The sequence below is a fragment of the Aquarana catesbeiana genome, linkage group LG09 (genome assembly GCF_042186555.1).
Source record: "Aquarana catesbeiana isolate 2022-GZ linkage group LG09, ASM4218655v1, whole genome shotgun sequence".
In the NCBI taxonomy this organism is placed as follows: domain Eukaryota; kingdom Metazoa; phylum Chordata; class Amphibia; order Anura; family Ranidae; genus Aquarana; species Aquarana catesbeiana.
In genome coordinates, this window is record NC_133332.1 from 180632600 (window position 1) to 180648016 (window position 15417).

At 39.6% G+C, this 15417-nt stretch overlaps 1 protein-coding gene across 9 annotated transcripts in view; it reads left to right on the forward strand.

Moving 5' to 3' along the window:
• Nucleotides 1-15417, forward strand: part of TENM1 (teneurin transmembrane protein 1) — a 1380190-nt gene that overhangs the window by 667701 nt on the left and 697072 nt on the right. The gene's annotated exons all lie outside the window — the stretch shown is intronic.

Here is a 15417-nt window from a genome sequence, read left to right on the forward strand (position 1 = left end):
AACAGTACCATTTGAAAGTATTCAGACAGGCCCTTGCACTACATGCTTTGGTGAATTCATCCATAAATATGACCACAAAAAAAGTAGGTATAGTGTGTATGGGTTTAGCAAAGTCAGCAGATAGAGGATTGGTATCGGTTGACTTAGCGGTTGGGGGGAGGGAGGGTTTCAAAATGATTTTGGGACCGCAAAAAAAAGCCTCTGGCACTCTGCATGAATTTAAGCACACAAATAACATTTGGACATATTTAGGGTAAAGCACATCGGGGGTGTTTAGGGTAAAGCAGTACAATGGAGCTGACAAAATACATTATTAAGTGACTAGGCTAGGCGTGTATGGGCCCAGGATATGAATATGCATGAAGGACAAAAAAGGAAGTTTAAAAATGTCAAGCATGCATGAGGACAAAGGGAACATTCACAGCATATTACAATCATGGTAATTAGGGAATGATGAAAGAAATACAATACATTAGCAAACATTAAAGTGGATGTAAACCTAAATTTTTTTTATTTTTTTTTATTTTTATGTCATATGTAGAGTATGAAATTTACTATCATTTGAGCCCAGTCTTGCCACAAAGAGTTAATCCAGCTCTGAGCAATCCTCTTTTATTGTTCAGTGAGATAAAACTTGACAAACAGAGAAAAACTTTTTCAAATCCTTCCCCTTGCTGTGAGTGAAAGGTGATTTACATATCTCGTGCACTAGCCTAAGACATGCATTATTTTTTAATTCCCACCCCCACTCCTTTCTTCAGCATCTCTGCAAGGATTGGCTGTTCCACACCTCAGCATGATTTGGCATGCTGAAGTCATGTGGTTACTTTCCTGTCTTTTCACTGGATGTTAGAGATCATAGCCGAAGTTCAGTGTAAGAAATACACAGGAGAAAATGCATATTGACAAGGGGAGTGTAGAGGTGGATGGGGAGTCTACTGACATCACGATTCCACCCACCGAGCTCCAGACAACAGATCCACCCACAGAATCTGTAGTTTTTCGGGTCTCAAAACAGACAGAGGGGAGACATTTGACAGGTAAAGATACATGCAGGAGGTATGTATATCCTTATAGATAACCTCTATGGCAGTAGTTTAGAAAGGATAACATTGGGTTTACATCCACTTTAAATACATATAATGTGATGTTTGGAGGAATCTTACCTTAATATAGTCCTTCTCCAGGACCTGTATAATGGCAGAACAGGTCTCTGGAATAATGATCCCCAGAGCCTGGGGGGAGATGTCTGTCGAGAACTTGATGTCCTGCAGACTTCTCCTTGTCGCCAAGTACCGCAAGGTGGTGACTAGCCTTTGTTCCGGAGTGATGGCTTGCAGGTGTCCTGCTTGGTAATATAAAGGGACACCAAAGCCAACAGACGGTGAAAAACGGGGTCCGTCATCCAGAGATAATTCCTGAAATCATCAGGATTATTCTCCTGGATCTCCGCAACAAAGGCATGTGAGAGAATTGGTCATGCTGGAGCAACCAATCCTTCATCCATGAACTCCTCCCCACCCTGTTCATGGACTGGGCTTGGGTCAAAGCAAGAACCCCAACACCAAGCCCCCACACAGCACAAACTCTACGATGAATACGTAACCACAACATGGCTTCAAAACGGTTGGCTGGTCAGAACGAACTAACAGAACGCACTGAGAAACAGAAAGGTCTGAGAAGAGTGAGCTGAAAATCAGAAACGAGCGGACAAGAACGCACTGCAAATTCAAATATGTACTATAAAATATGCACTGAAAAACAAATGCGAACTGACTACATGCACTGAAAACCAGATACAAACCCACAAGCACAAACTGAAGAGGAGTAACGATCGGAAAAGCACAAGTCTGATGTGTACGGGGCATAAGAGTTAAAAAAACAAAAAATCAGGCTCAAACCTGCTTAAGTAAGGCATGTTAAGGAAGAAGACCACACACAAGTTCTACTTATACATTATTTTAAATGTCTCATACAGAGGCATAGGACTGGATATGTTGAGGTTTATGTTACTGTATGTGACCATTTTCTGTGCAAGCAATACTTACTGTAGCTTTTATATATATTTTTGTATTTTAATGCTGTTTATAGCATCGATATGCAATGTAACTCACCACATATAATTATTGTCTAATTGGTAATAATTATGTTAATAAGCGAAAGGTTCTTTATTAAATATTTGTCCTGATTAGTTATTATAAGCTGGTAATGCTTCAGGTATTTAATTACAGGTCTCAATATAAAACTAATCATGCAAACAACCTTACAAACCTGGCCTACCAACAGGGTAAAAATCATTAAACAATCATTACTATCAGCTGACACTGGCCTGTAATTTTTGCAGTTGATGGGGGAGTTGATGCTTGATGAACAATCCAATTAAAACTGGCAACAAAAGACCCAAAATGTCAGCCAAATTGCTTTTTAATAGTCAACACAGCCATCACAAAACATAAACACAGAACTCCCAACAGAAGCATAAAACTTCTGAAACAATCATAGGAAATGAATAATTTCAGGCAGCCTGAGAATTCCTGTAACACAGGGGCACGCATTAAAATATTGTGAATGGCAAATCCACAATGTTTCTTAGTAATGCAGTTCAGAACAAAGACAAAAATATGATTATTCTGTACCTGGTTGCTTATGTACTCTGGACTGAATTATATTTGCTATTTATTAAGCAAATTATATTTGAATAATCGAATAAACAGTAAAGAAAAAGGATTTATTGGTTAATTAACATAAACTACATTAATGCCAAAGCACAACAAATCATATGCAATGGCTACAGATGTTGCATACAGAGAAAGTGAATATATCCCAAGCATACCTATTAGTAATTTTACCTGTTCTGCATAAAACAATATTTTAATTCTAAAAGCTAATTATTTTTGTATTTTTTCTGTTACAATATAGTGTAAATGGAGTAAGTCTGATTTTTTTTTTAACTGTTTACCCTGAGCAACAGTAAAATATAAATTCAAATATAGGTGCCAAACACTGCAAAAACTGTGCAATGCTGGTCACAAATAATCAGAGTATTCTCTGTTATAAAAATATTGGAACACATTCATAATGCCTTTGTATGTTTGTGTAATAACATTGATATGTATTTCCAGTAGACATTTTACAAAGTAGTTATATAATAAAAATGTGTTTTTTATCTGTTTTTACCTCTAAAGTTGAATAGGAGAGTGATGATGTAATAGCTGTAATAGTGACTTTACAATCACTTTAACTTTTGTGTCTGTGAAGAAATAGCTCTTTGTTTTACCAGATCAATTGCATACTCATTTTGAATTGGAGAGTTTGCTTCATTATTAACCTCCCTGGCGGTTTTCCCGAGTGTGGCTCGAGGTTAAATTTCAGTACCATTAGCGGTAACCCCGAGCCACACTCGGGATTGCATTGCAGGATCCTAGTGCAGTGTACTTACCTTGTCCCCAGGATCCTGTGATGTCCCCCCGCCGTGTCTGCGGGCTGTGTCCTCCGCCCGATGCCTCTGTGTGCTGGGCTCCATTCCCTGTGAGCGTCACGACACATGGGGCGGAGCCCGGCAGCAAATTCAAAAGATAGAAAATTCATAACACATACAGTACACTGTAATCTTACAGATTACATTATTGTATGAAATCATTTGTACATCCCTTTTGTCCCTAGTGCTTTGTCCAATGCCCTGAATGCAGTTTTATATTATATATACTGTTCTTTCTGCCTGGAGATTGTCCATAGCAACTAAAAAGTGTCCTTTTACGTCAAAAGTGGTTTTAGACCAGCTAGAAAACAGCGATAGTAAATTAGAACACTTGCGGAATTGAGCGATAGTGAATCGTGGGGAAATTCATTTTTTTATTATTATATTATTATTTTTTATAATTATTTATATTTATTTGTTATATTATAATTTATGATTTTGTTTTTCAAACTTTATCATACCCGGGATATCTACTAGACTCTTGTTTGGACAGATTTAAGTGTGTTATTGCTAAGAATTACAGGCCTACAATATAAAACGCCAAATTTCTATGCAAAACAATTGTACCTCTTTGAGACGCAAAAATCTGACATAATCATATCGCCAGGGTGGTTAATCAGCTGATCCACAGTATGTGTTCTAATAAGGAAAGCTGCAGTGTCCACACTCTTTTAGAACTGATTAACCCTTGGGGAGTATTTCACCAAAATGTACATTTCTGTTGTAGGGGGTTCCTAAAAATCTTATTTGTACCTTAGTGCAGACATCTGATAAAATATGTGAGCCTTTCATACAAGCAGGGAATTACATTTTTGGAGGCATTCGCTACCCCAACTGTGCACAAAATGCCTCCAGGTCACCATATTGAATATTACAGAGAATTACAGTGCTGCAGATTGAAAAGGAAATGTCATTTTTGTGACATTTTTAGTAGCATTACATTTCAACATGGCTTGTGTAGCAATTGTATCTGTTGTTTTATTTGCTATATTTTTTCCCCACAAAAGTGGAGTTACACTTTAACCACTTAAGGACCGAGCCTGTTTTTGAGACTTTTTTACAAGTTAAAATCAGTTTTTTTGGTAGAAAATTACTTAGAACCCCCCAACATTATATATTATTTTTCAGACACCCTAGAGAATAAAATGGTGGTCATTGCAATACTCTATGTCACACCGTATTTGCGCAGCGGTCTTACAAGCGCAATTTTTTGGGAAAAAAAAAATTTTGAGTTAAAAAAAAAGACAATAGTAAAGTTAGCCCATTTTTTTTTCTATATTGTGAAAGATAATGTTATGCCAAGTAAATTGATACCCAACATGTCATGCTTCAAAATTGCGCCCGCTCGTGGAATGGTGACAAACTTTGGCACTAAAAAATCTACATTGGCGATGTTTAAAAATTTCTACAGGTTACCAGTTTTAAGTTATGGGGGGGGGGTCTAGTGCTATAATTATTGCTCTTGCTATAATGATTGCAGTGATACCTCACATGTGTGGTTTGAACACCATTTTCATATACGTACACGACTTACGTATGCGTTCACTTCTGCGCACAAGCTCGATGGGACGGGGCGCTTTAAATTTTCTTTTTCTTATTTATTTTACCTTTTATTTTTTTATTTTTACACTGTCCTTTAAAAAAAAAAAATAGTCACTTTTATTCCTATTACAAGGAATGTAAAAATCCCTTGTAATAGAAAAAAAACATGATAGGACCTATTAAATGTGAGATCTGGGGTCAAATTCAATTAAAAAAAAAAAATGTCATTTAAATAAAAAATAAAAAAAATCCCCTTTAAGTGCATTGGGCAGGAGTGACGTTTGACCTCCAATGCTATGGAGCCGAGCGGGGACCATCTTTCACTGACTCGGCATCCAGGCAGTGAGGGGAGTGGACGCAATTGTCTCCGGTAAGCGGCGGGGACGACCGGAGCACGGCGGGAGAGGGTGCCTTCTCCTGCCTCCGATAAAAGTGATCTTGCAGTGAATCTGCCACAGAGACCACTTTCATCTTAAAGAGAACCGCACGCCGTTCCTGAAAATACCTGGGTTATGGCAGCTAGCTGCTGCCATAACCCTGGTATTTAATGTCAAAGTACCAACCTACAGGTACATTAACCACTTGCTTACTGGGCGCTTAAACCCCCCTCCTGCCCAGACCAATTTTCAGCTTTCAGCATTGACGCTCTTTACATGACAATTGCGTGGTCATACAACACTGTACCCAAATTCAATTTTTATCATTATTTTCACACAAATAGAGCTTTCTTTTGGTGGTATTTAATCACAGCTAGGGTTTTTATTTTTTGCTAAACAAACAAAAAAAGATGGAAAATTTTGAAAAAAAAATCATGTTTCATAGTTTGTTATAAAATTTTGCAAACAGGTAATTTCTCTCCTTCATTGATATGCGCTGATGAGGCAGCACTGGTGGGCACTGATAGGCTGCACTGGTGGGCACTGATAGGCAGAGTTAAGGTGGCACTGATAGGCACAGATAAGGTGGCACGGGACAGATAAGGCAGTACTGATGGGCACAGATAAAGCGGCACTGGTGGCCACTGATAAGATGGCACTGATGGGCCCTGATGGGTGGCACTGATGGGCACTGATAAGTGTTACTGATAGGTACCACTGATAGATGGCACCGATGGCCACTGATAGGTGGTACAGATAGGTGGCACTGATGGGCACTGGTAGGTGACACTGATGAACACTGGTATGTGACACTGATAGTCAGCACAGTTGATGAGGCACTGATTGTGGGCACTGATAGGTGGCACTGTGGGCACTGATAGGTGGCACCGTGGGCACTAATGGGTGGCACTGTGGGCACTGGTAGGTGGCGCTGGTGGGCATTGGTAGGTGGAACTGTTGTGTACTGCTAGGTGGCACTGGTAGGTGGCACAGGTGGGCACAGATAAGCTGGCGGCAGCTCCCATTGATCAGGACCAATGCCCCTCTCACAGCCGCCTGTGATCGGCTTTTTTTTTCTCCTCACGCTGTCAGCGCGAGGAAAAAAAATAGCCGATTACCGGCTCTGTTTAGATCACATGATCAACTGTCACGTGATAAGGGGTCGGGATCAACCCCTTACTCCGATCTGCGATCAGCCGAGTCTCATAGACTCGCTGATCACAGAGCATGCCACGCGAGTCCTGCAGGGGGCACGCAGGCGCCACTCGGGCATGGGAGGACATCAGTAGACGTACTCCCAGCAAAGTAGGTCTGTGTTGTAGCCATCATTCGCCTATAGCATGTATCTGAAGCAGTTAATTTGCCTGAAGTGGTTAAACCTTTTTAATTACTCTCTTTATATACACAGTATGTTGCCAGACATCTGTGAGGAATTACCAGGTTATCAAATTCACCACCATACCTAAAACATATTTAAGTTCATGTTGGATGTTTCTATAGATACTGTGAGTTCACTTGTAAAATTAGCAGCATTGGCATTAAAGTAAAACTAAGCCCATTCACTAAAATCTCTTATTGCTTATTTAAATATTACCTGGTGGTCAAATTTTAGTTTAGGCACTTTCCCCAAGTTGTTCTCCTATGTTCTCACCCTGTCATATGTGCCTCTGGTGGAAGATATAAACATGCTTTGAGCACACTTTTGAAATCACTCAGCATAAAATCTTAATTCTACACAAATTCAAATTACTTTTCTGTTTAAACCTGGATTTATTTCATTTGTATTTTTTCTGTCTTCTGCCATGTGCCCTGACTCCTCTCTGTTTGTGAACTTGTCTGAAAATTCTGTATTTCAGTAATTCAGTTTAGTTGCCTGTTCAATTTTTGCTAATAGTTAATAATAGAACTGCATCTTCAAGTGAAATGGTAACATCCTTGCAGAGAACCCTGAGAAAAATTAGGCACTCGCTACACTCCAAGCTTTTTGGAGGACAAATGAGCAATTTTTATACTTTGTGACACCAATTCATGACACATATATTTTGCAACTTTGGAAAAGAGCAATTGTCCACAGAACCTTTCTTGTCCTGGGCTTCTTAGGTTAGCTTTATTCTTGATCTGGCCATGACATAGCTAGACCTTCTAGCTGTACTGATGTTACATCTCATAATGCTGGAAAGAGCCCAAAAGAAATTTTGCATGGCTGTGCCATTGTAGGCTCATTATTTTATTAATATCCTGAAGAAGAAGATACATTAAAATGTGGTGATGACTCTCAATACATTATTTCTTTGACAACTTCCAGTAAGACCATTGTAATCCTAATGAAAATAAAAAAATCAAGTCCATTATCTTGATTAACAATGACAACTACAGAGAATTGTCATCTTCATGCCTATTTCAAGATAGCCTGTGATAAAGTATAGAGGAGAAGCAGAACTCCTTCTTGACAGATGGTGTAGACCACACAACCCTTTCTGCCAATAGTTAGAAAATGTATTACAAGTTAAGGTCTTGGCTTCAGATAAAATTGGATGAAAAATACCTGATCAGTAAATGACCTTGAGCAAGCTGCTTCGTTTCTCTGCTATAAAATCAAATCACTGTATTATCTTGAATATATAAATCTTTGCTCTTTAATAATATGCTACTTTGTGTTAGAAAAGTATTTGAAACACAGATACTGTAAAGATCCGTGGAGAAAGATAGAATAGAATGCATAAATAAGTTATCCTCACCATTTATTTTAGTGGCAACAGTAAAGAAAAGCAATTTGGGTTGATTTACTAAAACTGGATAGTGCAAAATCTGGTGCAGCTGCGCACGGTAGCCAATTATCAACCAAGCATCAGCTTATGTGGCTCCTGTTCCTTCTGCGGCTGCTTGCTTCCTCCAGTGCCAGTTCCAGCTCTGAGATTGTTGGCCAGCAACCCGCAATCTGGGCTTGCCAAACTTCCATCCCAGAGCAGGAGGTCACGGGCCACATCAGAGGGCTCTGCGGGCCACCCGTTTACCACCCCTGGCAAAATATGTCTATTTTTATAAGCTGGAAACCTCTGCATGCCTCTTTGAATTAGTTTAACTTCATTATCTGGAACTGGAATTTTCTAACTTCAGGGCCACCCACCTGCCTACCCTTATCCAATAAGAGTACCCTTAATGGCCATGTAAGTGCTCTAATAGAATAGGAGGAATTGTACAGTTGGCAAGAGTTTACCTAGAAGTCACAGAAGTCTGACCCCTTGCAACAAAGTGAAACTAATTCAGAGAGGTTCACAGAAAGAAAAATCAAGCTAATAAAAGTAACAGCAGGCATCTTGTCCTGTCTCATTTTGGGCAGGTTTTTTAAACATTTAAAATAGGTGAGAGGTTTACTTTAGGGAATTTACATTTTAGTGAAAAGTGCATAATTTGGATGTCCTGGCAATGATGAGGGGAAACTGGGAAGATATATAGTTGTGATGGACAGAGAAAAGTACATTGCTATGTGTAGAAAGATCTTATGTGACCCAGACTGGTATGTACCTATACCACCCATCAACATGGAGAGAGAACAGAGAGTACTTTATGACGTTATCAGTGAGGCACATAATGAGGGCCTTATAGATAAGGAAACAGTGGCATTTTTAAAGTTTAAATTCCCTAGAGTATCTATATTTTTTTCCCTCCCCAAGGTATATAAGTCCCTAGTAGATCCCCTGGACGACCCATAATTTGAGGCAACGGTTCACTTACAGAATTAGCTAGTGAGCATATTGATAAAATCATACAACTTTTATGACGAACCAATTATCCTATGTACGAGACATGGTGCATCTTTTAACCATGTTGCATGGTCTAACCCTCCTGCTCACTTTGGACGTTCCTGGACTTGACGATTGAACTTACTGTTTAACAGACAGTGAAAACCATGCTCTGTAGGAAATCCACAGCCACAAACAGCCTGCTCTTGTGGTTTCCACCCACAACCATTGGTTCAAGGAATTTGATGGGCCGATATTTAAGGGCCAAAAGGAATTGCTCTGATCTAATGTATTTTGCGTTAGAGGCAAGTGAACTACAACAGAGATTCCAAAACAGGGGATACAAAGACAGATGGTGGAATGCAGCCCATAAAAGCGAGCTAAACAGAGTGATCACAATACTCTGCTCTTCAGGCCTGGGAAGAGAACCAGAGAAAAGGGTGGGAAGGTTCACTTGTGTTTACAGCATACGGAATTGGCCGCTAGAGTTAAGGAGGCCTGTATGGCCCATCAGTACCTATTGACAGGCGATCCAACATTTAACAAGTTTATTTCAAACTGTCCACAAATACTGTTTAGGTAGATGAATTCACTGGTGCACCTATTGGTCCACAGTGATATACAGTGAAGGCTTCCATTACAAAATAGAAATAGAGGGAGACAAGGTGGTCTTGCCCACTGGAAGGACCCTTAGGTGCTATCAACTGGTGACATGTGACACCACTGGGGTGGTCTATGTCATTCTATGCAGCTGTGGGTCCTTCTATATTGTAAAAACTATCCGCACTGTCTGAAGACGCCTACAGGACCACATTTACGAGATTTCAACGTACCATTTGAAAGCTCCTATTGCCTGTCACGTATGTTTGCAAAATGATAGGGACATGAGGTGTCTGAGTTGCTGGGTAGTGGAGGTAGTCCCCAGCAGTAATGGGGGGGGGGCTTTGACCGTTTATTGCTGCAACATGAGGCCAGGTGAATTTGGGAGCTGGAAGCAAGCCACCTGGCCTCAATAATAGCTTGAGTTTTTCCTCATTCTTACCTTGAGTAATTTTGTGAAATATATATATTTTTTATTTATTTTTTCCAGAAAAATGAATGTATTTATTTATTTTTTGTGTTAGTTAATATGGTTATTTAAATCAAATTTTACACATTTAATAGAGAGTAACAAAAGGAATAAATTTGAGAGGTGATTTTTTTGTTTGGAATGTCTGAGCATTTGTTTACAGCCATCAAGGCTAAACCGTCAGTAAGGTGATGGCTCCCACTTGTTGTACAGTATATACTTGTATCTGTAATAGATGTGGGAGGAATGGATTTCATGGGGTGGAGTAGCTATGTAAGCTAGTAGCTATACAATTCAATAATATGACATACATGTAATCCCACATTTTAAATGTAAAATACAGGCTATGTAGGCTTGCAAACATGTCTGCTGGCTGTCTATAGAGGGGAGGCACCTAGTGGGAAAGTAAGGGAATTGCAGCTCCTTGCATTGGATCCCTTTCCTCCCCTTCATTCCCTGTGTCCTTCCTTTACATCTACAATGCCGAAATTAAGCTGGCAACTGTGAATTACATCATTACATCACGTGCGTCATTATTCCATAAGTCCTAATGTCATTACGCATCGCACATGTGCATTGGTGCTTCAGGTGGCTATTTGATGGTCATTTATGATGCATAGGGAAAAACCATAACACGTCTACTTGTTTGCCCCTGAAGCATCCAGGGTCACCAACAAAACTGGTCAGGCTTGTTTGCCTGGCAGCCTACCTCCATTCACTGCGGACACACTGGACAAGGACTATCTTTGGCTGACACGACAAGTACTTTCATTTATACCTCTGAGATGGAGAGAGCCTGATTTGGATGCAGCTATTTGATCTTTAAATGAGATACTGATGTTTGCCGTGTTGGAGCATGTGGGGCTCCTGGAGTACAGGACCCTCTGGGACATCTCAGAATACTATACTGAATTGTTCTAAATGCCTCTTGGATAGGGATTGTCAGAGCCTTGTTTAATGAACTATCATTGCAGTAACCTCAGTCCCCTGGCTTTGGGACATCAAATGGATATATACAGTACCTGTGCATTGATTGTGTGGATACTTGTGTGAGGAAGGGAATGTATATCTGTGGATGAGATATGTCACAATAACTTTATAACCTCTACTGGACCAAAAGTATCCTAACATGCAAGTTCGGAAATACCTCACTATATATACCTGTGACAATTGACTTGACATTGGCATACCTACATGGACACATTATAACAGCCTTGGATAAGTCATTTTCTGTCTTGTCTCCTGTTGACCACAGGTCTTGTGCACAATTATTCCATCTATGAAATCTGAATGGCATTATTTAATGAAAATGCAAATGGAGCTCACTACCTAGATAGCAAGAATAACTTGCCACAAATTTGTGGCAGTGTTGAATTGTAAGTCTGTTAACTTGTGGCACATTTTTACTGGCAAGTTGTATACTTGCAGAGCATATGAAGCACAAGTTCTAGTTGACACTGTTCCAATTTGTAGCAAATCTGCATAGCAAGTCTCTAGCAAGAGCAAAGTTGCAGTGGTGAGTCTACAGCAAGAGCTCTGCAAGTCTTAGTGACCCCTGTGGTGGGATGACCATTGCACAACATAACTGAACCAGAACTTGCAGTGGACTTGCAGAATGTTTGCAAAAAAAGTTGATCTAGAGTCATGCAATGCAGTCATTTCCAAACTTGCAGCTCAATTGCTTACTATCTAGGTACAGAATCCTCCATACATGTTCAATCCAATACATCTAAAGGATCTATGAACAATGCATAATTGCCAATAAGAGCATATCTACAGGATTAACACAAGCATACCCAACTTAATTTTTAAACGTTTGGGGGCCTTAGACATTATATGTCCATTCAGACGAATGCACCTGATGAATATTTCTTAATATTAGCCTCCTATAATACCCTGCACAGTAGGATAATCAGGGCTGTTTGTTTAACGATGAACGTGACATATGTGAAACATACTGACGTAGGCAACGCAGCAGAGCCCTGCACTTCACCATGCGTACCAGTGGACCGGTGATGTCTGATCCGCAGTCCCTGCTAACCTTCTGGGCAACACGCTGAGATCTATTATAGAGCACACGTACTGCACGGTGTGTATTATGAGACAAATAGCCAGATCGGAACTCTCCCTTACACGCCATAGCTATCATGGCCTCTTGTTTCTACTCACTGTTGGCAAATGAATGGAGGAATAGACGGAGGAAGAGTACAAGTGCCGAGGAGTAGTGAGAGCCTCCGGGCAACTCTCTTATTCCATGTGAATTTCAGTCATCCATGACGCTAATACAATGGTTGAATTCAAGAATGGTAAAAACCTTTGATGCCATAGTGTGAACTGTGCTGCAAATGATGAGTGTGTTTATGTTCAAGTGGCTAGTTAAGCCAGCACTGGTCTGGAACTGTGCCATTGGTGTGTGTCAGCCATTGATTTAAGGAGACCGCTATTCACATTACCATTCAGTAAGCAAACAATCTTAGAGTGGCTAAAGAACTGATCTCGCAAGTAAGTATACTTTGGTCAGCTGTGGACTGTCATACACACACCAATTTTATCTCCATACTCAACGGCAGACCAATGCATGATCTTTTTAGAGGGATGTAATGAGACTGCAGAGTCTGCATATGGAGGCGTGTTACTATTAATTTCAGTCTCCCATGCAATATGCTCCCCTCAAACATGAAGCTTGAAGCTAAATAATTATCCTTTCATAAGTCTTACCTTATAACTATTTTGTCTTCATATTAGGTATAACAAGGTTAATTAAGGATATAGGGGTGATCCCCAGAGCAGGTGTGTTATTAGGGATGTCCTTAGCATACAATAGCCTTGTATGAGGCAAGTATTGCATAGAAACCTAGACCCCCTGCCTAATCCTTTTTGCCTGATACCTTGGAAGTTGTTGAAGGTTATTTGCAGTATGCATCTGTGTATGTGTGGGGCCCTGTTCTGTTGTATGTGAGCGACAACTTTGTAAACTCTTTTTTATCAATTTTATTATTGGTGTTTGGGGCGTGAGCCATTCTGGCCTGCAATTTTTGATACTTTCATTTTTCAATAACATTTTTTCTCCAGATATACTAGTACCATGGTTAGTTCTTCCTGTACAACTCTTTGCTTATGGGGTAGCCATTGTGGTTCCCCCTATTGTTTGTTTTCTGTTTAATTGCAGAATGTTGTAATTATACTTTTGCAAACATGCTTACAGGAGGAGAGAGAAAAGAGACGACTTCATCCATTTGCTAATGCTCAACTGTCTATTTTGTGAGTTGGAGCTGGACAATGACAAGTCTGTATTGATTAGGCTTCATGCACACAAGACGCTGGTGCAAACTCTGCTGAACGCATGTTTTTAAAAGCTGAAACCGGCATTTAGAAAGGCCCGTTTTGCCGTGTTTGCATGCCGCGTTTAGCCATGTTTAGCCGCGTTTAACCGCGTTTGGGTCTAGAAGCGTTTAGTTAAGATAACAAAGACCCTCCCCAAGCTCAGAAAGCATGATAAATTTTAACTATTTCTGCCATTTTGATCAGAGTGAGCAGCAGAGAGAGCAGGTTTATACTTACATTTGCCTTTCTTTCTGTGTTTTTTTTTTGGAATTGGATCCCATATTGAACATATTGCAGAGCAGAGAATGATATTTTGCGACCCGACTTTGGGGCCCATATCTCGGGGCCACTTGGTATTAGGAACCCCAACTTTGGATATGTTGTAGTGCTAGCTCCACTGTGTTTGCACACCAAATTTGGGGTTCCTGGTGGCCTCGAGATATGGGGCTCCAAATTCGGGTCGCAAAATGTCATTCTCTGCTGCAGTTTACCATCATATTTCTGTGTTTTCTGGTCCAAAAAATAGGGTTCCTTTAAAAACACTTATAAACGCTTAGCCACATTTAGCTGCGTTTAGCCACATTTGGTGTCTGAAACGTGGAAAACTTTTGCGTCTGAACCCTTTTTTTGCTTCTGGAAAAATGAGGTTAAACTCAACTGCCTAAAAACACCAAAAAAACGAGACTGTGTACATGGACACATAGGATAACATTGCATGAGTTCAGGGGCAGTTAAAAAAAGTGTCCAACTGCCTCTGAACGCGCGTTTAACAGCGTCTCGTGTGCATGAGGCCTTAACTGTAATATTGAAAAGTGAGGCTTCCTACCTTGTATTTAAATAACAAAACTGATTTAACAAAACTCAAAATATTGTGCCAGGTAATGTAGTTCATATACTGTATATACAGGTTAGGTAGATGCTACAAAGAGCAAAACCATATTGGGTGTAGAGTGGGGCTAGAGACATTTAACCCAGAGCTTAAGAACAGTCATTGAAAACACTTTTAATTTGTTCTTCATCAAGATAGTGTATGTGATAGTATACCAACCACAATTCATCTTTTTACTAATCTAAGAGTGGTAAATAGAGATATGATTGTTGCTCTAGCTACTACACATTACATATTGTTATGCTGTGTACTGGTTTACTTAGTAAACTCATAAATGGTAATATAGAGCTATATTGTTTTCTTTTAAAGACCCAGGGTCTTTTAGAATGCAGTTAAGCAAGACTGCAGTAGAGAATTGTACCTTTTGTTATTTTTTAATTTTTTATTTTGATTTCTGCATATCTCGAACAAATGAAGCAGTAAAAAGACACCAAACAGTTTTACAAGCACTTTTTGTACTTATACCCATAAATGTTACATTTTTAGGCTGTCTCTTTTTTCATCTTCAATAAAATAGCATGCATTATTCCTATTACTTATCCAAAAGTTGATACAGTTTCCTAGGAACTGAATGACATTTTCCTTCTTTCTCCATAAAACCCTTGGGTCGATTGAACCTTTTAGCGTCTTAATAATACAGTGTTGTAAAATAGATGCTTTAATTCTGTTGTTCTCGTTTGCTCTAGAGAGCAGAGTAAAGTTTTTATGATTATTGTAAGCTGGCTCGGGGGGCAGTTGCTGCAGGGAAATAAAGGAAGAATATCAAAAGTAAAGTAGGCCATGTTGTAAGAGAAGAGTTTGCTGTGATTTTTATTATAGGCTAATTTTCCACATGGACTGCTAGTACTTTTTTTTGCCTTTTTTTTTTGCAAGACCTGAAATAAATAGCTCATTGAAAGATCTTAAAAATGCAAGCCATTTGGGGATTATTGTGTGCAGTTTAACATTTCTTACTGTAGATTTCTTTCAGGTAAAAGCCTAAACTAGAGTTTAAG